The 12174-nt window shown below is 41.7% G+C and overlaps 1 pseudogene; it reads left to right on the plus strand.

Annotated features, from left to right (window-relative positions):
• Positions 1–477: 477 nt before the first annotated feature.
• The window catches only part of LOC133102276 (parafibromin-like), a 72337-nt pseudogene continuing 60640 nt past the window's right edge, over positions 478–12174 (plus strand).

Genomic DNA, 12174 nt, shown 5'->3' on the forward strand with positions numbered 1-12174 from the left:
AAGGGTGCCTCATTCAGGGTGCAAGCCCCACCAACTTGCCAGAACATTTATTGAGCAAGCCCTCCCTCCCCATAAGAAATGGGGAGAGCAGAAGATAGGGGGGTCAGACTTTAAAAGGAGAGAAGGAGGCTGGGTGGGTAGATGCTTTTGGAGGGAAAGGAACTGGGGAGAACTAGGGCCAGTTTCCCTCCATGTTTCATTATGAAACAGATACAGATGTCGTGTCCAAAAGTGAGGAGGAGAACAGTAAGTGAGGGTGAAGTGCTTTTGCAGAAAAGGGGGAATGCGGAGGGAGAGGCCTTGTATTATAAGAGTTAAAAAAAAAAAAAAAAAGAGAGAGATGAAGATATATCAGTGAACGAGTAGAAAAAAATCCCTGCCTTTGGGAAATATTCTAGTTGGGGAGGAAAACTAAAAATAAAGAGTAAGCATAATTGATTAGTGAGAAGAATGGAACGCTAGAAGGTGATGCGCGTTATGGAAATAGATCAGGATAAAGGATATCAGACGTGTGGGCTGGGGAGCTGTGACTTCACATCAGAAGTCTTCACTTTCCTCGAAGACTTGAAGGAAGTGATGGAGGTGTCCGTACTGCTGTTGGGGGCGGGTGTTGGTGGAGGGGTCGGGGGCCAGCGATCCAGCAGAGAGGGCAGCCAATCAGCTGCCTGGCATATTAATGTCTCCCTTAGAGTACGCGGGATGCTGGAACAGGAGAAGAGAGAAAAAGGAGATGGTCTGGGCAAGGTGGTGCAGTGCAGGTGAGGCAAAGGGATCACGGGGGAGGAGATTGAAGGAATTAAAAGTGTGGTTCAGGAGACCGCTGATAGGGAGCGATCCTGCATTCCAGATACCCAAGGAGGGTGGAAGGAACTGGGAGGTCTTGTCGAAAAGGAAAGGAGACTTAGAGGAAGTTGTTGGAGTGGGAGAGGTAGGGAGAGTCTGTTGGTAAGCAGCGGGTGTCTGGGTTAGAATCTGAGATGTCGCTGGTAGAGTAGATCAAAGAGACGACAAAACCAAGACTCGTGCTTTGGGAGTGCACTAAAGATGGCCTGGTGTGGGCAGACATCTGGGGCATCCCCAAGTCAACCGCGTTACCCCTGTGCTCTTCTGAAAGGGCAGCCAGATAATACTGAGCAGTGTAGAAAATTTATCTCCTACTTCTGCCAATAGAATATTTTCTATACTTTGCACCATGGAATTCTACGTTGTCCCTGAAGAAGTTAGGGACGCCTGAATGTCTGCTAGCAAATTTTATAGGATGAACAAATTTGCACTTACAAATGGTAGGAACCTTAAATTCCCCACCGATCCACCCATTTCTCTTATAAGAGCTGGCTTATTTTGTTCTCTTCTAAGAGGGCGAGGCCTGTCTGTGTTTGCGTAAATCTCGGTGAGAGGCAGTGTGAGGGTATTGGGCTTGAAGCCACAGACAGACAGGTGACGCAGGAGGTTGGGAGCTGGCAGCCTCCATATCTCTTCCACCAACTCCTGACTTGAAGGAAGCGTTGCTGGAAGTGGCAATGTGGAGGGTGGAAATCTCAACCAAGACCTCTGTGGAGGGAGACGTGAGTCTAGTTTCCTTCATCTGGGAGCGGCTGCCCTATTGCAAGTTTCCTTATCTTTCTCCACCATAATGCTGGCCTCTCCTCTGCTGTCTTGTGAAAGAGGGGTCATTGTTGGGAGGTAGTGGTGCAGGCAACTGGGTGGAAGGGAAATGAACAGTGATGACTCATTCACTCATTGGCTACTTCAACAAACATATATATATATTTTAAATTTTATTTATTTATTTTTATCTATTTCTGGCTGCGTTGGGTCTTTGTTGCTGCGCTCGGGCTTTCTCTAGTTGCGGCGCGCGGGGGCTACTCTTTGTCGCGGTGCGCGGGCTTCTCATTGTAGTGGCTTCTCTTGTTGGGGAGCACGGGCTCTAGGCGCGCAGGCTTCAGTAGTTGTGGCACGCAGGCTCAGTAGTTGCGGCTCATGGGCTCTAGAGCGCAGGCTCAGTAGTTGTGGCGCACGGGCTTAGTTGCTCTGCGGCATGTGGGATCTTCCCGGACCAGGGCTCGAACCCGTGTCCTCTGCATTGGCAAGGAGGTTCTTAACCCCTGCACCACCAGAGAAGCCCAACAAACACATATTGAATGTTTCCTAGGAACGTGGAGATATTGCAGGTGTGGGCGACACATGCGTGAACACAACAGAGGCCCAGCTCTTTGAGACTTACCTTCCTTTAAGGAGAAACAGAAAATACATAAAGGTGGTAGTGATGCTGAAACTTGGCCTCTGTGCACCAATGCTGAACTGAATCTTGGAGACAGAATTTTAGGTGAAGTAGAAAAGAGTAGCTTTATTGCTTTGCCAGGCAAAGGGGGACGCAAAGGGCTCATGCCTTCAAAGCTGTGTGTCCCAACCCAGGGGGTTTTGGTGAGGAGATTTATAGCAATGGTTCAAGGGAGGGTTGCTGATAAGGATCAGGGTGTGTGCAGGACCTGCATTCCTTTAATCTGGTCCTGCATTTTAAACTAATTTGCAAGGTAAATAAAATCTGGAAATGATCTCGGTCTCTCTACTTGGGTTCTTGTGAAAGGTATTAATTTAAGAGTTATCTTTCTTTTGGGTAGAGAAGAGTTGACGGTTGACCTTAGTTTTCTTTTGACTATGAAATACAATTCCATAATTGACATCGAACAGGGCCCTGTGGCACAAAAGCCTTTCTGTGTTTCCCATTTCTTGATTACAGGAAATAGGCTTCATTCAGCCTCCATGACCTCTCCTGAGTTACAATGGGCGGGTTCAAGCAGTTGTTAATTAGGGAAGGGAGAGGATGTGAGACCAGAGAGAAACAAACAGTCAAGAGAAACAATAGTGCAGCCTTGGGGCAGGGTCCTTGTTCCCCATCAAGGGATACACACAACAATATCTTTGAGCTGTTTTGCAGATACTAAAACCCCCAGCAGGTGGGAGAAGTTAACAATTAATGATGGTACGCTGCCCACAAGCACGTAGACCCCAGACCGGTTGGAACAAGAAGGTTGATGATGCTGACTACCACTTACCTCACCACCAACCAATCAGAAGAATGTCTACAAGCTGATCATGCCCTCTTTGAACCAGTACTATAAAACTCCTCACTACCCTCTCCAAATTGGGACACACAGTTTTGAGGGCATCAGCCCACTGTGGCCACCTTTGCCTGGCAAAGCAATAAAGCTATTCTTTTCTACTTCACCCAAAACTCTGTTTCTGAGATTTAATTCGGTGTCAGGATACAGAGGCTGGATTTGGCTTCATAATATCAAGCATTTTGTGTATTTTTATGTCTGTGTAGTTTCTTGTTTGAAATGTGAGTGCCTTGAGATATTGGCCTAGGTCGATCTTTTTCCTTCTCTCCTCCCGTCCTTCCTCCCTCCCTCCTTCCTTTCCTTCCTTCTTTCTTTCTTCCTCTCTGCTTCCTTTCTTCCTGTCTTCTTCCTCCCCTTTCCTTCCTTCATTCTATTTGTTTTAAGAATGTCTAGCAAAAAAAAAAAAAACAAACCCCTAGCATATGCTTTGCATATAAATGTGTTTAGCACGTCACTTTGGGTGTACAGTCATGGTTCTTAGCTAGGGAAGCTTTTGCCCCCAGAGGCCATTTGGCAATGTCTGGAAACATTTTTCATTGTCACAGTTGGCGGGGGTGGGGAATGCTACTGACATCTAGTGGGTAAAGCCCACTACATCATACATCCTACAATGCTCAGGACAGCCCTCCCACCACCAAAAATGATCTGGCTCCAAATGTCAGTGGTTCCTGAGATGGAGAAACCCTACTGTAGAGGAAGAGGAGGAAACATGGAATCAATGATCAAGATCTGTCTCTCCGATTAAGAGGAGAAAAAATCCCTGGCATCTGTTCAGCATCTGTTCTGGGACCTGTTCAAATCAGAAGAGCCGTGATGGAGTAGAGGGGGTGTTCCTGCACCTCAGAGTCCCAGGGTGTCTCGCCCCAGGTGTCAGGAAAACACAGTGGAAGAAGAAAATCAGCTGGTGGAGTTTCAAAGGCAGAAAATGGTCATAAATGTGTACAGGTTTCACATATGTTTTGGATCACAGGAGGTTTACTTCCTCCTGTCTGCTCTGGGTGAGACTGGACACTCTCACTGAGGCAATGCCCTGGCTTGAGTTCCAGCTGACATTCTGAATGGAGAGACTGTATATGTGCATGAGTCATGGTTAGAAGCAGGACTGCAGACTCAATATCCTACAGAAAGAGGAGACATAAACATAAATTATTAATGACGGTATCATGGTTAAAGAAACATAAATTTCTGGGCATGTAAACAGTAACTAAGCCTTCACTGTTCTCAATCACTATTTATTAGTCTTCTTAATTAACACTATTTTTTATTTGTGTGCAAAGGAAAAAAGAAAAGGGAAGGAAGAGGAGAAAGGAAAAGATGATAAAAGAAAAACTTCACAATGACATGGATTATTGTAAATACACAAGATGATTTATCCAAGCAGCTGGTTCCCTGATGGTTAGTTTCATTAATTTCTTCTAAATGTACTCTCCTGAGTAATTATTTTAAGATGAAATTAAAGATGTAAATGAAGATAAAGATAAAATTAGGATTAACTTACTGCATCTACTAATAATCTCATTTTAAAATTTGACATATATATGCCCTCCATAGGGGTTGTCCCAGTTTAAAACCCTGTCTGCCAGGAATGCAAGAACCTGCTTGCTTCTCTGCTCACGACAAAACTGAATTTTATTATCAAACTTAAAATTTTTTCCATGACTTTATAAGTAATAGCTCGTATTGTTTTCACTTGCATGTTTTTCTTCCTCTTCAAATATTCAGATATTGGCCATTTGCCTTTCTTCTTTTATGAATTACCTGCTGATGTCTTTTGCCCACTTTTTCTGGTGTTATCATTCCCATCTGAAAGAGCTGTTTGTATAGTAGGGATTGTATTTTTTTCCCCTTTCGTAAGTATCTTTTTTCTCATGTTGCAGATTTTTAATGGTATTCTAGATGTGAATAGCATTTGTGTATTTTTATGTGTAAAATTTCCATACCTTTTACCTTCCTATGTGTTATCAATAACATGTAAGAAAATATAATGAAAAACTGGTCAATTTATCACTTATTTGTTTATTATTTCATTCATTTATTCAAGAAGTAGAAATCAAGTGCTTTCTATGAGTCAGAGGCTGTGTTCGGTGCTGAGAATGTAATGATGAACACAACCAACTATATCCTCCCCTCATGGAGCTTAAACTCCATCAACAAAACCACCAACACCACCACCATAATAATAATAATAACAAAATAAAACAGAACAAAATTCTCAGGAATAGATGTAGAATAAAATGTGCAGGATCATTTTAAAGAAAACGCTAAAATTTAGCTGAAGTACACAAAGAAAGACCGAATAAATGAAGATATGTTATATTCCTGGATGGGGATAGTTACCTTATGAAGATGTTAATTCTAATTAACTATAATTTAAAAATTAAAAATTTATAAGAATAAATATGTAAAATATCTAAGAAAAATTTTATAGAAAATGATAATAGCGGATTTGACCTATATGGTATTAAAGCAGGTTATACTTTCTCAGTATTTAAAATAATTGGGAAAACAATGATTAAATAAATGGTATTAGGTCAACTGATTAATTATGGTGGGGAAAGCCTAAAATTTTACATTATATTTATAAAATATAAAAATATTACATTTTATGCCAAATTAAATTCTAGAAGGATTTAAGATTTTTTACAAATATTGAAATTATAAGATTACTGGAAGAAAATATAAAGTACAATATCAAAGACAGAAAGAACAAAACCTACTATGTAAAAATCTGCATAAAACTGCAAAAGATTTTTGTAACAACATTATCGAATTCAAATAGATTTTATGTACAAAACACGTGTGTGTGTGTCTGTGTGTGTGTATGTGTCTGTGTGCAGAGGGGTGGAACAGAAATTTGCACTATCCCAAATACATGAAGTACTCTTCATATCTTCAAGAAAAAGGACAAACTTTTCATAGAAAAATGGGCAAATGACATGAATAGACAATTCAATAAAAAGAAATACAAATAAACAATACATATATATTTAAATATTAAGCTTTGGTAGTAATGAAAGAAATGCAAACAGTCCAGCAAAGACTAAAAACCAGCGTTGAAGAGCATGTGAGAAATGTACACTCATGTCCACCACTGATGAGACTCTCAATTAGGATTGTATTTTGAGGGGATATATTTATGCTGCCCTGAACTTAGCAGTTGAAAGCAATAAACCTTTATTATCTCACAAGTTCCTTGAGTTAGGAATCTGGGTGCAGCTTAACTGGGTCCTCCAGCTCAGGGACTCTCCCAAGGCTGCAATCACAGGGTTGGCTGGGGGTGGAGTCATCTCAAGGCTCCATGGGGGAGTGTCCACCTCCCTGCTGGTAATCCGTTCTTTCTGGTTGTTGGTCAGAGATGTCAGTCTAGGCCACATTCAAATCCACACATTTGAGGACATAAGAACCAGAAGTGAAGATTATTGGGGCCCATCTTGGAGGCTGCTCACCCCAGGAGACATTTTGGCAGTATGGGTCAAAAGTGTAAAAAAAATGTACATTTCATTGACACATCAGTTCTAATTCTCATTATCTAAGGAAATAATTGAACGAATGCACAAAGAAATGAATGCAGGAAAGTTCTTTATGGAATGTCATATAATAGAATAAAAATGGGAACAACCAAATGTCAGTAGTCTTGTTTAAATAAATTAGGTTATAGCTTCATAACAGAACAGTAGGATGCAGCAATTAAACGTATGTGGATGCATACATAGTAATATAGAAAGATGTTATTGAAATATGACTGAATTAAAAATCAAATTTAAAAAAATCCTTAAAATGTTAAATATATACACAGGAAAACGTCTGGAATGACAGACTCCAAAATATTGACAATGATTATTTCTTTGAAACAATGGGAATATACATGATCTAAATTATTTTTTATTCTGGCTAATTCATATGACTTACATTGTCTACAGTGGAGATATAATATTTTATAGCAAAAATGAGCCAATACTTGTAATGAAAAGTAAGAAAACCAAATTTCCTTGCTAATATTTGTACTGTACATTTGCACTGTGTCTTAGTCAGCTCAGGCTGCTATAACAAAAACACCATAGACTTGGTGGCTTAAACAACAGACATTTATTTCTCACAGTTTTGGAGTCTGGGCAGTCCAATGTGCTGGCAGATTCAGTGTCTGGTGAGAACCTTCTCCCTGGTTCATAGTCTTTTTGCCATGTCTTCACATGGTGGAAGACTGAAGGGGCTCTCTGGGATCCCTTCTCTAAGGGCACTAATCTCATTCATGTGGGCTTCACCCTCATGACCTAATCACCTCCTAAAGGCCCCACCTTCATACACCATCATGTTGGGGATTAGGGTTCAACCTATGAATTTAGGGGGACACAAGCAAGCATTCAATCCACAGCAGACTGCTCATGCTTTCAACAACACTAGAGAGTCCCCCCTTCTCACTGTCAGCCCCCATTTTCCTGAGGTCTTCCCCAGCCACCTGAACACTGTAAGATCCTTTAAGAACCAGGCTCAGACTCAGACCATTCTTTCTGTCTCTGGGGAAGATTCTACATAAGCCTCTTCCAGGGTCTTCATCACAGCAAAGCTGCCCCAGCTGCACATCCTAGTGAAGGGGGTTGTCGTTGTTTTCTAGGTATAGACCAACAGCTCGTAGCTAACTAGCATGCATGGAAGGCCACAGCGGAATGTGGAATGCTGCTCTCCAGAGCCTTCCTTGGACTCCTCAGATATTCATTCGATGTTGACACTCTCCTGTCCTGTCAAGATGAGTCTACAAGTAAGAGTAGTAATTTTTCATTTTTACCATTCCTTTGAAATCTTAAACACATTATGTTTGTTTGGGGAACACAGAGCTCTTATGTTCTATTAACAAATGAGAATTAAAATACACTACATTAAGTTGTGCTGTTAGGACCTCATTTCCATGAGATTGTTTCTGCTGAAACATTTAATTGGGTATGGTTTATGCATTGACAATAATCAATATATTCATTCTTCAGGGAGCTGAGAATCACATCCCTGTGTTTGAAGGAATCATTTATATGTATGTTATGGGTTCATTAAATAAAACAAGTGAAACCCATAGGTGCACAATATTACCAAAATGCTTCACAGAATGCATTGTGATCCCTTTATTGGCTGATGTAGTAATTAAATTCATGTGCTCTAAAGCAATACAGAAAGCTGTTTTATTCCTTTCTGAATGAAATTCATTCTTTTCAGGTTTAGAAATTAGAACTGGAAAATGCCCGTATTTAAGGCAAAGTGTTTTCAAAACTAATCCCAAGGAAGAGAATTCTTAATATGGCAGCTCGTTGGAAATGTGACGTTATTCCCTGCCAGGCCTTTCTTAAGCCCCAGCCCCCATCCCTTTTATCTGATTCTGAAATGGCCTCAGACATAATTGGGTTTCCTAAGACCTGTTTCTCTCCCTGGACATGATTGTGAGCAAAGAGTGCCAAACTGGGAAAATAATTAATTTTAATGAGAGAGACACTGGGGAAGTGTGAGTGGTTTCCTCTGTTTTCTTTGATCTAAAATAATGAATGTTCATGCAGCAAATAGAGCAGAAAGATTACAAACATCTAGTCCTAAACAGAGGTGTCACTTTTATACAATCTAATGAAATCTCCTTCAACAAACCGTGTTCACAACTGAGTCTGCTCAAGTGTGACAGAACGTCCTGGGGCTCTGTGTTTTTAATCTCAGTTTGTGCTAAGTTGTACAAAATATGCTCCATCAAAGATACACGGAGGGTGCGCCCGGTTATTTCTATCTCGTCAGGTTATGGGTGTAGGATTTTCTCCTTTAGGAGTTTAGAACCTTCTTTTTACAAATGTTTTCAACTTTGTTTGAAGACTGTCTTACCTGCCCTTTCTTCTGTCATATGACTGTGAGCTACCTAAGGTGGAGACAGCACCATGCTTGTCACTGAACTGCTGCACCTGTAACAGCACTGGTGCACGCGGACTCGGGAAACCTTTGGTGAAATGAATGAGTGAATAAATCACTGATGAGCCCACCACTGAAATGTAGCTACTGTCTACATTTTGCTTTCTAGCTTTCCAGTCTTTTATAAGGATGAATATTTGTACTTGGGGGAGGCCATTCAAGAGGGATAAACAACCCTGTCATCTTAGTGGCTCAAAATTTTTTTCTTGATAAAAAAGCCATTGTGGGCCCAGTGGCTCTCCAGGGCAGCTACCCTCCAAGCAGTGACTCAGGGACCCAGGATGCTTATGAAACCAAGCAGGACCCTCTGGGCCCTTCCTGGTGACAGACCCCCTCTCCCCAGCCCGTGTCCTGTGCCTCTTGTTTGTAGAAAAGCTTTAGCCTCCTAGGCCTTCCCTGAGTTCCAAAAAGAAAAATTTAATCAGAGAAGTAAAAAAAATACAGAAACAAAAGAAAACAGTCAAGCAAGACAAAATAATAATAGTTGAACCATAAAACAAAGTCAAGGACCTTTAGTTCCTTCTCAAGAGCCATAGATAATATCCTGAGGCATATCCTTGAGTTGTTTTGCAGATTCCGAAACCCCTGCCAGGTGGAAGAAGTTAACTGCATGCTGACCACAAGCACATAGACCCCAGAATGGTTAGAATCAGAAGGTTGATGGTTGAGATTCCCAAAACATCACCCTGTTACCTCACCACCAACCAATCAGAAGAATGTCCAAAGCTGATCAAGCATCCTACAACCCTCACCCCTAGTTTTGCCTTTAAACACTCTTCCCTGAAAGGGTCTTTTGAGCATGAGCCGCCTGTACTCCTTGCTTGGTGCCTCTGATAAGCTCTGTACTTCCCTTCACCATACCTCATGTCAGTAGATTGGCTTTGCTGTGCGCTGGGCGAGCGGACCCAAGTTTGGTTTGGTAACGCTTCCGTCCTGTGCACTGTCACTTCTACACGTGACTTCCATGGTTGCTGCCAAAGGGGACGAGGGAGATGGAGGAGGGAGAACACACTCCCTCCCATTCCATCATTGGCGGCCCGAATGCCCCCCACCTCCAGCCCCGACTGTCAGAGAGGCGGGAAATGCAGGCAGGCAGTGCAGGATATTCTGACAGTGAATGTGCCTCTGCAATGTAGTTTCTGTGCAGAACTCAGTCATCCGGCTGTGCCAGATTATTTTAACTCGTTATTGTTGGACATGATGGTCATTTTCAATTTTTACGTATCATAAATCTGTTTAAGAGGGAAAACCCCAACAATTTATGCACATTTCTGCTTGTTTCAGGATAATTTGCTAGAAACAATTACCTTCCCCAAAGGAGGCCTTCTGACTTTGACAGTAGTAATTCGCAACTGGGGGGTGATTTTGCATCCCCCTACCCAACCCGGGGGATATTTGGAAATGAATGGAAACATCTTTGATTGTCACAACTGGGGAGGTGGGGTGGGCAGTATAGGTGCTACTGGCATCCAGCGAGTAGAGGCCAGAGATGCTGCTAAACATCCTACCATGCACGGGACAGTCCCGCATGATGAATAATTACCAGCCCAAAAATAATTACCAGCCTCAACATACCTGAGGCTGAGAAATCTTGTTTTAAACTACAAACATGACCCTGTATGAATGACACAAGCCTTTGTAGGGTGTACATATTTTCTACCTCCTCATAGTAGTAATTTTTAACATTTTCATGATACTTTACAGTTTCCAAAGGGCTTTCATACATTTCATTTTTCTCCTTCCCAAAGCCTTGAAGGTGGGCCAGAGAAAATAGTCTTCAGTTAACACCACTTTGGTCTGTGAACACTAAGAATCGGAGTGGTTAAGGGATTTCTCTCTACTCCCGTAAATGCTGAGGTCTGAACCCAGTTTTCTGGCTCCTAGTTCAGGGTGTATCCCACAATGCACTGCAGCTTGTCCTGGGCCAGCGGGTTCCTCAGGTCCCCTGTGGCCCGAGAGGTGAGAGTCACCTTGATTAGAGAGAGAGAGAGAGAGAGAGAGAGAGAGAGAGACCCTTGGCCCCTAGGGACAGAGTCGGGGTTGGGAGGTAGACCAAAGGAAAGAAAAAAGCAATAGAAACAGGAGAAGAAAGGCCACCCTATTGAAAAATACCATTTGGGCACAGCTGTCTCCTTAGAAATTGGGTTCAGGGAGTGTCTTGAATTTCAGGAAATAGTATTTCCTTCAAAGCCAAGGAGGAAGAGGAAAGAAAGAGAGGTGTGTTTGAGATGTGCACTCTCATGTAAAAACCGGTTAGCAGATAACTGTCTGGCGAGGGTTTCCTAGACTGGTGGCCTGCCCTGCTGATTTTAAGTGGAGGTGGCTGGGACTTGGGGGTCGCGGTGGGAGGGCAACAAAGAAGGTTGAGTGATTCTGACCCTTAGTCCGTTAGTGGCACCTGGAACTCATTTACAATTGCTTCCTAAAGCAGTATTTCATTGAACAAAAGCCTCTTACAACATTTGGCTTAGAAATCAACGCTCACATAACCCTTTACGGTCCTTTTCAGTTTTGTACGACATGCTGGTAGGCTGTCTCTGAACTTGCTAACAGTAAAACTTAAAATCCAATCATCTCACTGGCCTAGAAACTCATTTCCACTTTAACCTAGATAAAATCCAACCAAATGATGCCTGTTATGAATGACTGCTCCAATAATTTTAATCCCATGGGGGAAACTATATTGCAGATATTAATTTTTTTGTACAAATGGATTCAATTTATCATTCTTACTTTATTTTATTTATTGTTTCATTTATATTAAATATTAAGAATGTAACAATATTTGAGGGGAATTTAAGTATTTATTTTTACCCTTACCTTCTCTTTATGGCAAGCAGTCTTGATTTTCCACACAGAGAAGTTATCTATTCTTTTAAAAATTATTTTTACAATAAAATTAAGTAAAACAGGGTCGATTGGAAGAAAACTACTTAATAATAGTGTAGATGACACACAGACGTGGTGAAAATTCATGAAGCTGGAGTTTGAATGAACACTGTTGAGAAACACTGATCTAGCACCCCAAGAGCCAAGTTTTAGAGTCCTCAGAGCTGGATGTGTACATTTCACTCACAGAAGGTGGTTCTCACCCATGACTGCACATTAGGACTACCCGGGA

Source organism: Eubalaena glacialis, chromosome 12 (genome assembly GCF_028564815.1).
Source record: "Eubalaena glacialis isolate mEubGla1 chromosome 12, mEubGla1.1.hap2.+ XY, whole genome shotgun sequence".
NCBI classification, from domain to species: Eukaryota; Metazoa; Chordata; class Mammalia; order Artiodactyla; family Balaenidae; genus Eubalaena; species Eubalaena glacialis.